The sequence below is a fragment of the Lissotriton vulgaris genome, chromosome 11, assembly GCF_964263255.1.
Source record: "Lissotriton vulgaris chromosome 11, aLisVul1.2, whole genome shotgun sequence".
Lineage (NCBI taxonomy): Eukaryota > Metazoa > Chordata > Amphibia > Caudata > Salamandridae > Lissotriton > Lissotriton vulgaris.
This window is the reverse complement of record NC_141699.1, coordinates 728,993,375-729,011,045: the sequence shown is the minus strand read 5'-3', so window position 1 is coordinate 729,011,045 and position 17,671 is coordinate 728,993,375. Positions and strand designations below refer to the sequence as shown.

The 17,671-nt window shown below is 44.3% G+C and overlaps 1 protein-coding gene across 1 annotated transcript in view; it reads left to right on the top strand.

Moving 5' to 3' along the window:
- LOC147683399 (coagulation factor X-like) overlaps positions 1-17,671 on the top strand; it is a 214,253-nt gene that overhangs the window by 13,599 nt on the left and 182,983 nt on the right. The window lies entirely within an intron of this gene.

The following is a 17,671-nucleotide window of genomic DNA, read 5'->3' as shown; positions in this document are numbered from 1 at the left end:
GACACCTTCCTGCACCAAAACAATCACAAGAGGTGTTTTCCTCTTTCAATGCATACTGCAGAATGCAGCATGTAAAGAAAGAGGAAACAAGGAGGAGAAATAAAAGTATTTAATCTTGTTGCGCCTCCTTACACCTGGGAAAGCGTAGGATTCTGACGCATTCCCATTATTACAAAAGCTTTTAAATCTGGGAATGCAGCAGAATCCATGGGTGTTGCATGGGAACACCCACAGCAACACCCATTAAACGCCCCTTTCACGCAAAGTGCTGCGGAGAGCAGGGTACTGTGCCCGACTGAAAGCGGCGAAGCACGGGAGGTCTGTAAGGTATGCGGGCCCCAAGAAAACAGGGCAATGAGGGCAACCGGGAGACCCCTAAATCGGGTAAGTCCTCTGCAACTTATTGTCTGAGACAAACGAGACATAAGGGTGACTCTTTAACCATTAAACCAGCTCAGACTAATCATAATTCACAGGAGAATAAATTGAGTGAAACGGATAAAACGTCTAAAACTCCCAAACCCCCTAAAACTAAGTCAATTAAAAAAGGCAGGAAACATGGGGCAGCACGAGATCCGGAGGCACAGGAATCCAGGGTAGGGAAACCATGCAAAGTTACCAACAAGGTGCTCCTAGGAAATAAAGAAATATTAGGTGAAAAGCCGGAGAGCAGCATTGAAGATAGCTCCTTTCCCTATGGGGAGTATAAAGGAAAGGGCGCAAAAAGTATTAGAAAGACGGGCTTCCCTGCAGAAGCCAAAGTAAGAGTTACCCCCTCATTGAGATCGTATTTCAAAGTCCCCCCACAGGGTTTTGATGTGGTAAAACAGGGAGAAGTTCTTAGGGAAGGCTCTGAGCAGGCAAGGTTAGAAAAGCAGTCTCCTTTCCACTTAGGCATGGACACAGAAAACCCCTTGCCCCGCTCAACCCCAGCTTTGCCCCTGTGCCCACATTAGTTGCATCCTCGAACTCTTCTAATTTACCTGAGGCACCAGCCAAGGAATTCAACCAGCCAAATGAGTCTGGAATCTCAGAAGCCTCAGAGGACAGCACAGTTATGAGCTCTATGGAGCCAATAAGGCGTACTGGAGGAGTCAATTCTGTGGGAGAAGATATGAGAGATGTCGGGGGCTCGTTAGAGACACTATTTCTTACAATGGCATCTGATATTAAACAAGCATAATAGGTCTTGCATTAGAAAAGTTGGAGCTATTGGTCTTGTAAATGACAAATATTTTATTTATTTGTTGGTTTTTAAAATAGCTAAATGGATAGCATTGTCATTTACAATGCCAATAGTTATAACTTTCGCGAATGTGACACCTATATCATTTGGAATGCAACATGTTTTGTATTTACGTGACTTAGATGGCAGCTCTGGCCGTTAGAAAGAAAGAGTAGGCACGGCGCACAGCTTAAGGGTTGACGAATAGTTTCACTTTTATGATGTATAATGTTTAAAATGATCAAGGTGCTCCAGCAGGTGACGCAACTGTCTTAATGCGTCGAGACTGTTAAGGGGTTGAGTGCGCTACTGGGGCGTAGGCGCATCTCTGCGTGAGGGCACACTTATGTGGTTTGCTGTTACAACACAACAGACTCCAAGAAGGTTCAAGAAAAGTTCAAATTAAAGTGCATTTATTTAGAGTGCTCGTTTACGAGTTCATAAGTTTTCCATATATCACATTTGGTAGTTCATGTTTTCCGTTTAATAGACTTTAGTCAAAAAATGCTCCAATGCATTTCGGACCCAGAGGGCCCTTTATCAAGGAGCGGTAATTTGTTTAGGCTAAGTTCCTCAGGGGTTTGAAATGCTAGATCGTCCCCGGCTTCGCGGGGTGTCTGTGCCGGAGTTCAATGACTTCGCGAAGTAACAAGCGAATGCTGGCCTCCTGAATGTCATGACTGATGCAAGTGGTAGGTGGGTCATAGCCAAGATATCTGTTGAAAGTACACTCATTACAGTAGTTGGATATCATGGCACTAATCAGGACGATCCTTCAACTCTATAAACTATTTTGTTAAATCTTCTGGGGTTCCCCGATACAACAGTCTTAGCTGCGGACTTCAACATAGTATTGAACCCACATCTGGACATATCCCCAAGCAGTAGGGCTAATGTCCTGTCTGAATCTAGGGCTTACTTACAGACTATGATGAGACAAAATGCGTTATCTGATATTTGGAGGGAAAGATCGGGCACTCAATTGGAGGTGTCTTTCTATAACAAAAAATATAGACACAAATCTAGGATCACTTATATATTAATTAGCAATGACTTAAGAGGTAACTCCAAAGATACAGGCTATTTGACCCCTGGAAACTAGCTACTTATCACAGCAGACAATATCCTTTCTAAATATCAATATAGGTTCAGCAGATCCTTTGGTAGTATGGGATACTCTGGAGTCATTTTTGAGAGGTTTAGTTACAAACAGGACCTCTTATAAAAACGGGCAGTATAGGGAGGAAATTGCATCTACAGAACACCAAAGGAAAGAGGGGGAAAAGAAGATTAATAATGAAACCGATCAAGACCTTAGTCAAATTCTAGCAGTTAAATGTGAATCCTTGAAAGCCCTATTGGATAATATAATTCAGACTAAAATTTCCAATAAGTGGGAGGTGAGCAAGCTTGCTCACTTTGAGTATGGCGAGGGGGCCGGCAGAATATTGGCTTAAAGGTCAAAACTAATAGAGTGCGGAATCTGATAAAACAAATTGATATCGCACATACTAACATATGAACTATCAAGGAAGAAGAGATAGGAGAAGCCTTCCATACCTTTTTCAAGGACTTATATGATGAGAACAAGGATATAGATAGCACATCTGCACGGGATTGGTTAAATCCTATCCATCTTCCAGTCCTGGAATCCACCAAACGAGAATACCTAGAAGTGGAAATATCACAACAGGAGGTAAGGAAGGCACTTCTTACTTGTAAGGCAGGTAAGGCTGCAGGACCTGATGGCCTTCCGTCAGAAGTGTATAAAATTCTGGGAGAAGCGATAATCCCATTTATGACCACTATATTTAACAAAATTCTGGTAGATGGGGCTAAACCTCCAACCTCGTGGGGTGAAGCTAACATTACACTGATTCTAAAACCAGGCAAACCCTCCACAAATTGTGGGTCATAAGGACCTATCTCACTTTTAAATTCAGATTATAAGGTATTTACCAGGATATTGACCGATAGGTTGGTCGCAGTTGCAGGAGACTTGCTGCATAACGACCAGAAGGGCTTTTTAAAAGGTAGAAATCTTTTTGACCTCACGCACGATCTCATAGGCGCGATTGATTTCGCCTATAACTTTACACTCCCGTTGGCAGCAATGACGTTGGATGCAACAAAAGCTTTCCACGGAGCCAACTGGAACTATCTGGCTGCCATGTTGAGAAATTGAATTTTGGGCCAAAATTCTGCCGAACCATTAATCTTATGTATAGTGATCCTTCGGCAAGGCTGGTGGTTAATGGTAAACTGACTAAACCCTTCAGCATTAAGAGAGGAACTAGACAGGGCTTCTCCTCTCCCCCCTCCTTTTTGACCTGTATGTAGAGCCATTTGCTCAGTGTCTTAGGGAGGAGACAGCTATCCTACAATTTAAGAGTGGTACATGGGAGAGGAAGGTGGCCCTGTACGCTGATGATATTCTTATTCTTTCGTCAGATCTAGAGGCATCTTTCCCTCAGATTATCAGTTTAACTAGGGACTTTGGTCGAGTCTCTGGCTATGAAGTTAATGCAGAAAAGGCCGAGATCATGACATGGAACCTGCCGGAGTGCAGACACCAAATCAAAGATGAGATGCGGTATTTGGGAGTAAAAATAGTTCCAAATATAGATATGATAGCCAAGGTAAATTTTTTGAATATTCTAAAAGAGAGCCAAAAACGAATGAAATCCTGGGCCCACCTTCCCTTGACTAACTTGGGTAGAGTTAATTTGATAAAGATGACAATTCTACCAAAAGCAACATTCCTTTTTAATACCATCCCATTACATTTTGAGAAACAAATAATTGACAGATTTCAGCAATCTATCAATTCATTTGTGTGGGCCTACAAAGCAACTAGGATATCTTGGAACAAGCTATGACGGAAAAGGGGACAAGGTGGTCTTGCACTCCCAGATGTTCAATATTACGCTTGGGCGTTTCAATTAACTCATTCAAGAATGTTGTTAAAGTCTCTAGATTCATCAGGAAGAGGGAAGGTGTTTTCAGGCATGTTAGAACAGGCGGGGATTCCACATGAAGGTTTTCTTTTCAAATATGGAGACAGCATTTTTTTAAGAAAGTGAGGCTAAAGATTTTATGGGGCGCAGCTCAAATATGGGCTAGAATCAAAAAACGAACTGGTCTAGAATATCATTCAAGGTTGGCTCCATTGTGGGATAGCCCAGGGGCACCAAGCTGCCTGAAAGATATGCTGGCTGTACTTTTAAAAACAGCAGGGTTATTAATATGGGGAGACTTAGCTGCTAAAGGCTCTCTCTTACTCTGGTCAACACTTAATAAGAAACTGGAGGAGGGCATGTCCAGATTTAAATATTTACAATTAAATAGTTGGTCTCAGAATCTTAAAAAAAACAATTGGGCCGGGGAACACTCTATAAGAACATCTGGTAAAAAAGGTAGCAGGGAAGAAAAAGGTATCATTATTCTATTGGGCAGTTGAGGAGGCCAAAGATGGCGATTTTAGACTAGCCGGTGAGTTGTGGGAAGAATCCTTCCCGGAGACAGATTGGGTAGAGCTTTGGCAAACTTCTTGCAGCACTTTGCTCTCAGTCGCAAAGCCAGCCTGGCTGAGAAGAAAGCATTACTTCACCACACATAGGGCCTATCTATTCCCGGCAAGACTTTCTAAAATGACCAATGGTCCACCTTCTAGATGTAAAAAATGTGACATGGAAAATGCCCCTGACGCACATATGTTCTGGGCTTGCCCAGCCACTTCGGAATTTTGGGAAAAAGTCGGGAACACCCTAACGACTGTCTTGGGACACCCAGCACAAATTTCCCTTATGCTTATAATTTTTGGCATACTATGTGAAATCACAGGCCCTAATAGAAGCTTTTTATTTTTTGCCATATTGCTGGCCAGACTGGAAATATGCAAGGGATGGGTTGAGATCTTACCCTCCACACATTCGGACTGGTTTTCCACCTTGTATAAAACATCTAGGACCGATCTGGCCAAATTAAAAAATAGCAAGAAGAGAGCCATTTGGGATTGCCTGTTAAACTGGACTCCAGCCTAGACAGCCATTACTGTTTTGTTTTGTTTGATCATTCATGTAAAAATCTTTTGTCCTATGATTAAGCCTCATGGTAAGCTTTCAGACTGTGCTGGGTCTCGCTATAACCTTTGGGGCCCCAGGTTTTTCGATCTAAGGTGGGCTTTCAGCAACAGTCCTCGGTTTTAAGGAATCAGTAGAGAGCGCGACCACCCTCTCATTGACAACGAGAGGTCAGCAACAGGAAGGAAGTCGGTTTGCTACTGGTAAGCGGGTGACAGACAGGTGGGGCGTTACCCCAAAGGCCTACTTCTCTTAAGTGAGTAACAGTGGCGACCTTCGGATCTCCAAGTTAGCTGGGATTGGAGGCAAATGAAGAAAAAATAAGAAATTTGCTTTAGCTAGGTGGACAGAACTGGACAAGATCTTCTGGTTTTAATGAAATTCCCCCATGGAAAAAGAAAGATGGGTTGTTTTGTTTAATTTGTTAATTCTGTTTAATATTGTTCTTGCAAAGGCAGGAACATATGTGCGCAAGGACAGCCAACACGTGATTCTCACTTAATGGTGGGCAGGCCTGGGCCTTTTTCAAGGCTGTTGATAGGGGTGTGTTCATGACAGAGCGAGAGGAGTACCGTGAGAGAGATAGTCCTAGAGTGAAAAGGTACAGGGTTTGAAGTAAGGGAAAAGTTTCATTGAGGGACAGATTTCAAATATTAACATTCTATGTAGAGATTGTAATGGGGACAGATTAGGTACTCAACCCACGGAGTGTTCAAATTGTGTGGAAGTAGTGTAAAAGGAAAGGAAAGGTGCAGAAAATAGAGATAGTGTGTAATGTAGAAAGCAACAGGGGACCCAATGCAGAGAAGTCATGATTTCAATTGTGAATCAAATACAATAAGATGAGTATAATTACAGTAAGAAGAGTCAATACAAGGTTGGAAGAGTACATTTGAAAAGAACACATACAGTTTGTCCAAAATATGACTACAAAAACATATGAAATTAGATTCAGCAAGAAGAAGTCAAAAGTGCGTGTATGGTTAGTAACAATAGTGTCATGTTTGTAATGTATACATACAAGTTCCGGAAAGTGGGGTTTGCATATAGATTCTAAAAGTTCAAAAGAAACACAGACATCATCAATCATCAAAGGTATGTATTGGAGTAATCAGGATGATGGTTTGGAGAGAGCCATGGAGAGGGGGTGGGGGGGAGTGGGGGGAGGAAGGTGTCATGGTCACTATTTGCATAGAGATGCGGTCACTGGGAAATAATCGTAAGCCTGTGAATCCAGAAATGTACCACTCATGCTAACCCATATAACGGATTGTACATAGTGCCCAGGGGTATCTTTACATCAAAAACTACGATGATGTGCCTGGAAGTGAGGAAGGTATGTATGCTAGTGATAAACAAGAGTAATAGTTTGTGGGAGAAAATGATGGGGCGGCTGTGGAAGGTATGAATGAATTCTAGGCATCATCGCGTTCATTTTGCGGGACATTTAAGTCGGTGTGCTAGGCAGATATTCATCCATAGTAAGGGCTGACAAGGTAAAATTGACATTAAACGGCGCATTAATACCTGCACCAATATTGGTTGGACAATACTAAAGGTTTCCAACCACAGGAATCTTTACCTTTGCCTGACTGTTGAACCTGATACTTGTCACGTAGTGTTTACTTAAACATTTAGCTTTTTCCTCTTATGTTTAGCTGGTTCTCAAGTGGAGCCCTAAGGCTCTGGGCCCTTTTCCGCTGCACTTCAGTGGGAAAGTGTGCACACCCTTCGGACACATGTTAGGAAGTGGTGCATACAAGATGTTTGTAAACGTGAGTCAGGCCTGCCATTGCTGCCTGGATGCGCACTTACACCACAGGTGTGGTTTATCTATGTGTCCAACCTGCTTTTGCAGACCAGTGTGCGCACTCACATGGACTGGGCATTTAAACATCTGTACGACTTGCCACAGCAGGTCTTTGGGAGCTCCATTGCGAGCGTACTCCTTCTGTCCTCCTTATTGTTTTCAGCCCCTGGTTTGTCCATTGAGTAGGGGCCCCTCGTTATTTGGAAATTACGCATAGGCACAAATTGAGAACTATGATATATTTTTGTTCATTTTTATTCTAAGTGCATGTGCCACAATTTGTGTTCACTGTTTAATGTACTGTGTTGCTTTTGTATCACAAAGACTACTACTTGTATTTTTAAGTTAGAAATTGTTGTTTGTTTGTTCCTACGTCTATGACAGATACAAAAAAAAATTATAATAATCTGGTGAAAAAAGAATGATGAGATAAATGGTGACCACGCTAATTGGGTTCCAAGGTCACAAGCATAAAATAATGGTTGTGTGAAGCAAAGTCAGTACTTATGTAAAGTGGACATTTCTATGCTTCAAATTCTTTTTGGGCTATGGTGTTTGGCACTGGTCAACACCGGAGACCAGGGGAGCACAGCTGGGCATTCCCCAGTATCAGCCATAAATCCTTGGGCATGCAAATGAGATAGCAGAATAAATGGGAGGCAGAGATTGTGACACCTGGTCCCTGGGGCAAGATCACGGGTCCATAAAGAGATCCGCATCCCACGGTCTCATGGCAGACACGATGGAAATTTAGGGCACACATCTGTGGTTCAAAGGAATATCCTCTGAACCTCCTCCCAACTTCAAAGGCCCAATCAGATATTACTACCCAGTGCCACTCCACGAAGAAGAGAGATCCACTTGTGGGGAAGCAAGACTGGAGAACCAGGACTCTGTCGTGCACATGGAGGATAACTGCCAGTAGAAAGGACCACATCCCTTCCTAAATAGTGGCTGCCCTGGGCTGAAACCTGGGCCGAAACCTGCTGATGTGTGGTACCCTGAAGTGGGCTCCTAAGGACCACTTTGCTGCTCTCCTGTTCTCTCAGAGGTCTCAGAGATATCAAAGATCTCCCACAAGGAGCCCTCACCAGCGGTGCCCTCTATGTGCCCACATCACTTGCTGAAAGCTGGACAGCACAGTGTGAGCTTGGAACTACAGAATCATGCCTGGAAACTGGAGTGCCTAGTGCAGAACTCAAGAAGTTGCCGGCATCTGCAGCAAAGTGATTACTGTACCGTAGGGACCTCGGCATGCATAGCATCTTTATTGGTGGTGAGCAGATTCACTGGTTGCTGGATCCAAAGTGGTTCGCTCTGTCGACGGTGCCGCATTTCTCTTGTGTGCCATGCTGACTACATGCTCACTGTGTATGGTATCCGATTCACAGATTACCACACTCGGAGGTGGGGGAGGCACCGTTTGCAGAGTCTCACTCTACCTTGTGAGGCATTGCAGAACTTGCACCTGTGTGTGTGACCAGAATCATCTGGTGCAACCGGCATCAACATGTGCCGGGCATAATGGCTCATTTCCAGGGAGGTATGGGATTGCAACTCTACTTCATGTAGACTAAAGTGTCTGGTGCGACTCATCTTATCTTGCACCAGTCCCTGTGCCCAGATTGCGGGGGCACATACCGGATCAACCTGTAACCAACAGGGTGCCTCCTCAAGCCAAGAGGCTTCTGTGTGTGTTGTTCTCCATTCACCATTTGCTCCTTCACTAGTCCCATCATGGTGGACCATCTGCCCTCCCCCCACCTGGTCCTTTTGAAGGCGTTGGGGTGCTAGATAGGAGTGAGAGGAATTTCCTGTGCTGGAGGGATGCTTCCGAGAAGGTTCAGGAGCCGAACTAGAAACTGCATGACCACCTGTGCTTCGCAGTACTAGGCTGTGCCAAAAGGCCCCTGGTGCACCCCTGTTTGCTGCTCATTGCCCGTTTCTGCTTCGCAACTTGTTAGTGAACTTCCTGAGTGGCGCCAAGAACTCCTTAGTTCACGTCAACCTCTAAACTTACTGTCTATCCCTACCTGCTTTCCGGGGTACCGTATGAGGACCTAAGCCATGAGGGACCATGTCAGAAGTGAGGGGCTGGTGAACTTCCATCAGGCTTGTCTCGTGCAGTGGGGTGAACTGGAGGGTGGCATTAGGCTTGGAGCCACGGGGTCTGTGGGGTGTTATCTAGTGGCCTGTTCGGTATCAATGGCACCACATTCGGGTGTCGATTGTGTCTGGGTGTGAAAGTGCCCAAATGGACCATGGTGGTACCGCTTGCATTGCGTGACAGTACAAAGTGAGTGTGCGGGAATGACCATCTCTGGACCGCCTGTACTTTATGACACTTGTCAGTGGTGTTAGTTTTCACATTGTTCTCCTGCCAAAAGCACTTAGAGGCAGATTTACAAGGCACTTGCGCCACGTTTACGCCGCCGTTGCGTGACACAACGGCGGCGTGAACGTGGAGCATCCCTGCAACCCATTTACAACATGACGCATCTAAGCAGATGCGTCACGTTGTAAAGCCCTGCGCCACATGTGGGCGTTCCGGTACAAAAGGGGGTGGTAATGGACGGAGCATCTGAACCAATCAAACACTCACACCCAGTCAAAAGATCTGGGTTTAATCCATCACCGTTCTTTAGCCCACTCTGCCACCCCAGTTCAGACATGGCTATATGTAAATCAGTCTGACCCTGTGCCTCATGGGAACAGTCCAGCCGGAACTGCCAAGCCATGCCTTCCCTGGACCGGAAACAAGCTTCCGAGGACCGGTTTCTGGCATTCCAGCCGTCTTCAGCCCGGCTTGCTTGAATTCAGTGGCAAAGTGAGCAAGGGACTCACGTCTGAGCATACCCTGCCACACTTATGGCAGCCAAAAGCGATACAAAAGGGGGCGTTCCGGCGCATGGTGGGCGTTCCGGGGCAGGTGCGCCTCGCAAAAGTGCCTGCTTGAAATCTACAAGCTGCTACGTCAATTCCTTACGCCTGCTTGAAGCAGGCGTAAGGACTGACGCAGCACGTTTAGTATAGGGCACAACCGAGCATTGCTGGAGTCGCGTTGCGGTTGCGACACGACTCCAGCGATGCGCCGCCCTTACGTCATGAGATGCGTCACGTATCTGCCTACCCTTGCGCCACGGCGCGCCGCATTTACAATGCGGCGCATCCGCCGTGACGCAATGGTAGTTTTGCGTGACGCATTTGTTCTGGCGCATCCCTGCGGATTTGCAGAGATGCGCCAGAACTCATAAATATGCCCCAAAACCTCTCAACAGTGAGTTTATCCATGTGGTCTCATCTTGCGGTGCTGCTAAAATTGTTATAAAACTGTGTATGTACATAATACTGATATTGTTGTAGCACAGGGTGCACCATATAGCCATGTGGAATTGCATAATTCGGATTGTGAAGGCGCGCCTTGGGCTGACAATGTGTCGCACCTCATACGAATGCTATGTGGGAATTAGAATAGGACTTTTTCCATGTGTGTATATTATTGAGATCTGATCAATACAAATTGGGCCTTGTACTGCTAGTAAGATTGCCAAGAGTGATTTATTTCCCCAATTCAATGATATCTATGTTGTATTGTTTAAAGTGTGTGTTGAATATAAACAGCATTTCTCGACATCAAGTGTGAAGTTTCTCTTTTGTGTCGTTCTGATCATTTATTGTATGCGGGTGCTGTGCTCTTGCTTTACACATTGCTTCTGAAGGACACCTGACTGCTCAGAGCCAAGCTCCCCAAGGGTGAGCAAGGGTTGTGCAGTGTGTATAATTGCCTGCCCTTGATGAGAGCGATGCCTTCTGCCTGGCAGGGGCATCCCTTTGGCCATCCAGACAGTGCTGGTCCCAACACCGAACAATATTGAAATTTAGGTATGCTCTATGGCTGAGTTGTGGCACCCCCTTTCACACCGCCTGTAACCAACACTCATTCCAGCCACGCATGCTAGCAACTAGGGGGCATATTTATAAGGACTCAACGCCAGCAGAATGTCACTTTTAGTGGCATTCTAACGGTGTTAACTCTGCCTTATTTACAAGGCGGCGTTAAGACACTAAACATGGCTTAACACCGCCTTGTAAATAATGACCCTATTCACACGGCAGTTAGCATAAAAGGGGAGGGTAATGGGTGTTTCAGTGGGCGTTCCACCACAAGACCCATTCCTTTTGATGCTGCCCCATATTTACAAGGTATGGGGCAGCGCCAAAATTAAGACCGGGAAACACCTGGTCTTAAATAGGCGATATGAGGAGAAATGTTTTATTTCTCTTTGTATATTGCTCTTTCCACGTGTGCTGCATTTTGCAGCACACGTGTATAGATTAAATCACCTGATAAGAGTGTTATAGGTGTCCCTTCCTGAACATAAACAATTGCCCCTGCAAAACACTAGCAAAATGGTGCTAGTGAGCCTGCGCTGGCGCTAGGCAGTTTTTTTAGCACCAGTGCTAGAGGAAATGCAGGGGTGCACCATATTTTTGTAAATACGGTGCATCTCTGCATTTTAAAACTCCCAGAGCGCTGCTTTACCGATTTTAGAGTAACACCGCACTCTGACAGTTTTTTGTAAATATGCCCCTAATTTTTTAACCACCTCTTCTGCCCTCCTTTTCAGCCCGCTGTCTACACTACATTACGTGAAGGTTTATCACTCATTGATTTTCAAAGAACTGTTTTCTCCCCCCCCCCCCCCAATTGCATTAGACCAGTTTTCGGATCACATGTACTCCCGTCAAGTCTTTTTGCGTAGATATTAATGCGCTATTTATTTACAATTCTACCTTTTCAGCCCTTACTATGGATGAATATCTACTGTACTTATATTTTCAGTACAATACAACAAGCTTGCCTTTGAGTACTTTACTAGTTCCTAAACAGTCCCAACGGTAATATTCGACATGTTATTCACTCCTTTTGCCATGCATGCTTACCTTAGCATGTTGGGTTGTTCCCCCCTATGCATCCTCCATATGTGCCTAGCACAATGACCTAAATATCCCGCAAAATTATCTTGATGATGCCCAGGATGCATTTATCCTTTCACCGCTCCCTGCCCCCTTTTTTTCCTCCCACAACCTGGAAATCTTGCTTAACACTAGCACACACACGTTCCTCTCTTCCTGGCACGTCACTGTAGTTTTTGATGTAAATATACCACCAGGCACTATGTACGACCCCTTTCATGGGTTAGCATGAGTTGTACAGTTTTGGATTCATGGCTTACGATTATCGCCCAGTGATCACAACTCTATGCAAATACTGACCATGACACCGTCCTTTTTTTCCCCCTCTCTGTGGTTCTCTTTACAAACCATCATCCTGATTACTCAAGTACCTACTTTTGATGATATCTGTGATTCTTTTGAACTTTTGTAATCTGTATGCAAACCCAACTTTCCAGAACTCGTATGTATATGTCACTAATATGACACAATTGTTACTAACCATATACACACTTTTGACTTCTTGTTGCTGTATCTAATTCAATATGTTTTGTATTCATAATTTGGACAAACTGTATGTGTTCTTTTCGAATGCAATCTTTCTAATTTGTATTGACACTTCTTACTATAATGTGACACACCTAATTGTATTTGATTCACAATTGAACCCATGACATCTCTGCATTGGGTCATCACTTGCTTTCTACGTAATATGCAGGCTCTTATTTTCCATATCTTAGCTCTTCTCATGCACTATCTTGCACACAATTCAAACACTCAGCGGGTTGGGTACCCAATGTGCCCTTCTTACAATATCTCCATAAAATGTTAATATTGAAATATGTCCCACAAGGAAACTTTTCCTATACTTCAAACATTGCATCTCTTCACTCCCGGACTATCCCTCTCACTGTCCTTCTCTCTTTCTTGGTCATGAACAAACCCCTATCAACAGCCTTGAAAAAGACCCAGGGCCTGTGCACCAGTGTGGATGAAACACATATACTGTGGTTCCGTGGTTCGAGGGTCTGTGGTTCTGTGGTACTGTAACTCTCAGGGTCTGTGGTTCGGAGATTCTGAACCCGTTCAATAAAGGTCGTCGGATATAGACGATTTTGGTATCAGCGGACCGCAAATCACGAGTGCGGTGTGTACGAGTGTTTTCGTCATAACCGATCAATGAGAACACTACGTATTCAGCGATTTTGCTTGAACCCTCGGGTTCCATTTTGTGTGCGGCAGCCATTTTGTGTGGTTGCCCTCACATAGGCCGATGACTATGGCCGAACGAGTCTTTGGGACACGTACACCTTAACTGACTTTTGTGTGACCTGGCCGAACTGACTCCCTTGCCCGAGGCTGACCTCGCTAAGCCAGTTCCTTGTTAAGCAGCTGGTCAGATAAAGATCAAAGAGCAGGACATTGCTGAGTTTATGGTACATGCACACACCCTTCTATCTTGCTTCTCATCTGCTTCTGTTCCTTCCTTTATGGCTTAATCACTGATTTGGGTTGAGGTCTTTATGATGGGTTTGTCCGGCCTGATCGAACAGGAATATTGGAATTTGCTTGGTCATTTCTGGTGGGCTGGACAACGGAAAGTGGGATTGTCGTCATGCGATATGTTTGAAATGTCACCGTTTCATTGGTCAGTTTGTATGTAATTGATGCTAGCCAGGAATGTGATTTTTGGCATAAAAGAAGATGCTCTGCTCCTTGAATTTGTGCAGTCTCTAGCGAACCACTCGTGTTGTGCTTCGTAGACCTCTGTTCCTGGTTGCAGCCAATAAACTTGGTCTTTGACGTCATCAAGAAGTGTCCCGTGTCTCTGTTTGCCGAGGCAGGGGAATCCGAAGACATCGGGCGTTATCCCTGGCGCCGCTGGGTTCTAAAACCCGGTTCTTCAATACTTCCACACATATGTTCCTGCCTTCTCAAGAACAATATTAAACCAAATGAACAAATTCAATAAAAATGACCCACCTTTCTTTTTCCATTGGGAAATGTCATCAAAACTAGAAGATTTCGTCCAGCTCTGTCCACCTTCCTAAAGCAGCTCACAATAAAGTAAAGTAAACACTAGGATCAAAACACCAGGGGCCACATTATACATGCAGCACTTTTTCCTTCATTGCGCTGGGCACACCTTTTAAAAGGTGTGCCCAGTGCATTGAAGGAAAATGCACCGTTTTATGGTGAATGGTCTGCCCAGAGGCCAACCACGAAGTCGAGCTGCCCTGGGGGCAGTGCATTCTTGTGAAAAGTGGAGCAGCTGCTTTAAAGCCACTCTGTGTTTTCAAAGTGCAGGTGGCAACCCGTCTGCACTTTGAAGGGGCATTTGAGATACCCTTGCAGGTGGATGCAGTCAGTGACTGCATCCACCTGCAAGGACATGTCTGGGGGTCCCTAGGACCCTCTTTCCCCCCTCCAGAGGGCTACTCTCAGGGAGATTACTGACAGTGCGCCACCGTGCACTTTCTGAGGGCTTATTCGCCTCTGCGCCCTTTCTGTAATATGGTGCAGGCGCATAGGCAATGGAGGCGTGCCCCAAACAAAGGACGGAATGCCCCCTGAAGATAATGCTGGAGCTCTATGAGGGCAAGCACAAGCGTCTGAAGCCCCTTCTGTAATACCAAAGTGCCCCAGGGGGCACACAAAGCAGACGTAAACACCCTCGGGGCACTTTGTGTAAAATGGCCCCATCAAGAATGAAATCTCACCGTAGCACGTCAATGTAATTTTAACAATTTTTGGGGTCCTGGTCAAGTGATATTTTGGGCTCCTGTTCAAAATAACTTTTAAAAATTCAAGCCTGCGTGAGGCCAAACAATATTATGCTTAAACTTTGACACGAAACCAGCTGACATACATAGGGACTGGAAGGAGGGGGTGCAGGGTGTGCTGCAGCAGCCCCAAACAACTATGCTGAGGTTCAGAATAAACAATAAAGAGGCCTTTACATTTTGTTTTGGTGTGTGTTCAAAGACTGAGGCCAAATAGCAGGCAATGTCTTCTGATAAATTGTTGATTATTCTTTTACTATGAAAATTGGTGTTTACTACTGACTACAAAGTGACAAATGTAGACTATATGATAATGTTGCTGGGGTACAAGGAGTGTGAATGGAAAGGATGTAGGATGTCACATATTTTTCAAACCCTACAAAATGTAATGGAACTGTGCAAATGTTTTACAATATATAAGAATCAAGGAAAGCACTAATGAGGCTCGTTTTTGTTAATCATTTTAAAGGTTTAAAGTGTGGTGGCACAAAGATTTCAATAGGGTCAAACAAATCAAGAACCCTAACTTGTGAAATACACAAATGATATTAGCTGAAATTCAATTTAAACACAATGTTTGTGTGCCATAGATGTTTGCCACTAAAAGTGCTTGTCTGATTAAAATGTATTGGCCATTTCAATGCAAAATATGCTCTTTGTAATTAAATGACAGTGCACTACCACACCATGCTCTAGTCATCTATTTTTAGGTCGAGCCTGGCAGCACATGCACTGCACTGTGAGGCATGCTGTATTCGAGTATGGACTTGAAGCTTCGCCCACTCTCTGCCCATATTTTCGATTGGCTTGTGTAATTGTCCTTTGTATATGCTGGCTTCTGATTTGTTAATAGGCTTGTAAGCCTCTCCTTAGTACCGCATTTTCTTCAATTGTAACCTCCCATGAGGTCTGGCCCTTTTACTTCTGTTGTTACACGATATGTGTTATTTAGTTTGTAAGCACTATTTTCTTAAATGAGTTTCTCCTACTGTAGGCACGACATGCTTTCCCACAACATTCAGCACGTCGTGCGGGCTTTCACTTTCCAATCAGCCCGGGACAATGGTGGCCGCTTCTTTGACATGAAATAGGTCTCAGATTTACAAGAGTTTGAGCTATTGGCATCGTAAATGACAATGCCTTTATTTTATGTGTTAATTATCAACACAGATAAATAAAGGGCATTACCATTCACAATGCTAATAGCTTAAACTTTCGCAAATGCGAGACCTATTGCATTGCAAATGCTTTTTAAAAATATGCTCCAAGACGTACCACGGTCTGCATTCTACACCCTTACCACTGCCATGTTGAATGGCTTAGCTCAAATGCTACCCTTTCTCATTTGTGTGACACTTGGATTTTTCACAATCTGACTACAGTGATGTGACGTTGATGGCAACATCTCCACGTTGAATATTGTTCTATTACTAATGCTTAAGAAAAAAGAAAGTGCTCGATGTTTGCACCCCTGCCTATCTGTCAGTCTCATCAGCCTATGTTCAGAGTTCATGTGAGCTACTGGTATAGTATGAAAAAGCAGCAGTCAGATAAAGATTGCCACGTCAAAAGACATTTACAACAGCAGTGGCAGGAGACAGGGGGCCTCATTTATGAGAAATGACGCATCGCTGCGTGAAAGCAGCGATGCGTCACTTCTCAGTGCGCACTCCTTGCGACATTCCTGATGCGTCATATTTATTGTATGACGCATCATGTCGCAAGGAGTTACAGATACGTCAGTATTTCTGACGTATCGGTAAGCACAAAAGTCACGCATTGCTGGAGTGTGTCACAAAAGTGACGCAACTCCAGCAATGCGTCCTTTCACATGGGGCAAGCCTCATGTGAAAGGGCCTGCGCAAGTCTTACGCCTGCTGTGAGGCAGGCGCAAGATTTTGACACAACGGCGTCCTAAAAGTGACGCAGTGAAATCTCATCGATTTCACTGCGTCACTTCTACGACCCTTCCTTGCGTCAATACGCCCCCCCTTGCATACATTATACCTGGCGCAGGTATAATGTGGCGCAGGGGTTTACAAAGTGACGCATTTACCTAGATGCGTCACTTTGTAAATATGGCGCAACAAGGCGCATTTTGTACGCCACTGGTGCGTCACAAAAAGTGACGCACTGGCGGCGTAAAAGTGACGGACGGCCTCATAAATAAGGGCCAGGAACTGATTCATCTGAACTGCGCCCTGTAATTGCGTATGGTAGAAAGTGTCCGGCAATCACATCAGGCTCTATAAACAAAGCTGACACTAAAGTAATAATAGAGTAAAAGCAAAAACACAGACACTGGGGGGAACTACCTTGTGTGTGCATATGCCTCTTGTGAAAGGGCTAAATGCACTTGCTCAAAGGGAAGTTAGACAGTGGCCGACGTAGGCTGGCTCATTGCCCCATGCTGTAGTGTGCAGAAACAAAATGGGAATGACATAGCAACAGACCAATGGATGAAGAGTGTTGGCTAAAAGCCCCTTTAAATAGCATATTATACATACAATACTAGAAAAATCAAAAGGTCTTGGCTAACGCCAGACCTCAAAATCAAAAGGTTTTAGCTAATGCCAGACCTAAAAATGTTACATTATTACAAATAGAAGAAAAAGCAGCAATATTAATTCCTCTTTTTGTAAAATAAACCGTTTGTCACAAAAGAAGGCTTTCAGTTAGATGAGGAACAAAAGTTTTCATTTATTTTGAATATCCGTTCCAAATGAATTATTTATTTCATACTTGATATACGGCACACTTTTGTGTGTAAAAAAGCAGGGGGATTGACCAGTTCTCCACTACAAGTAATGTGTGA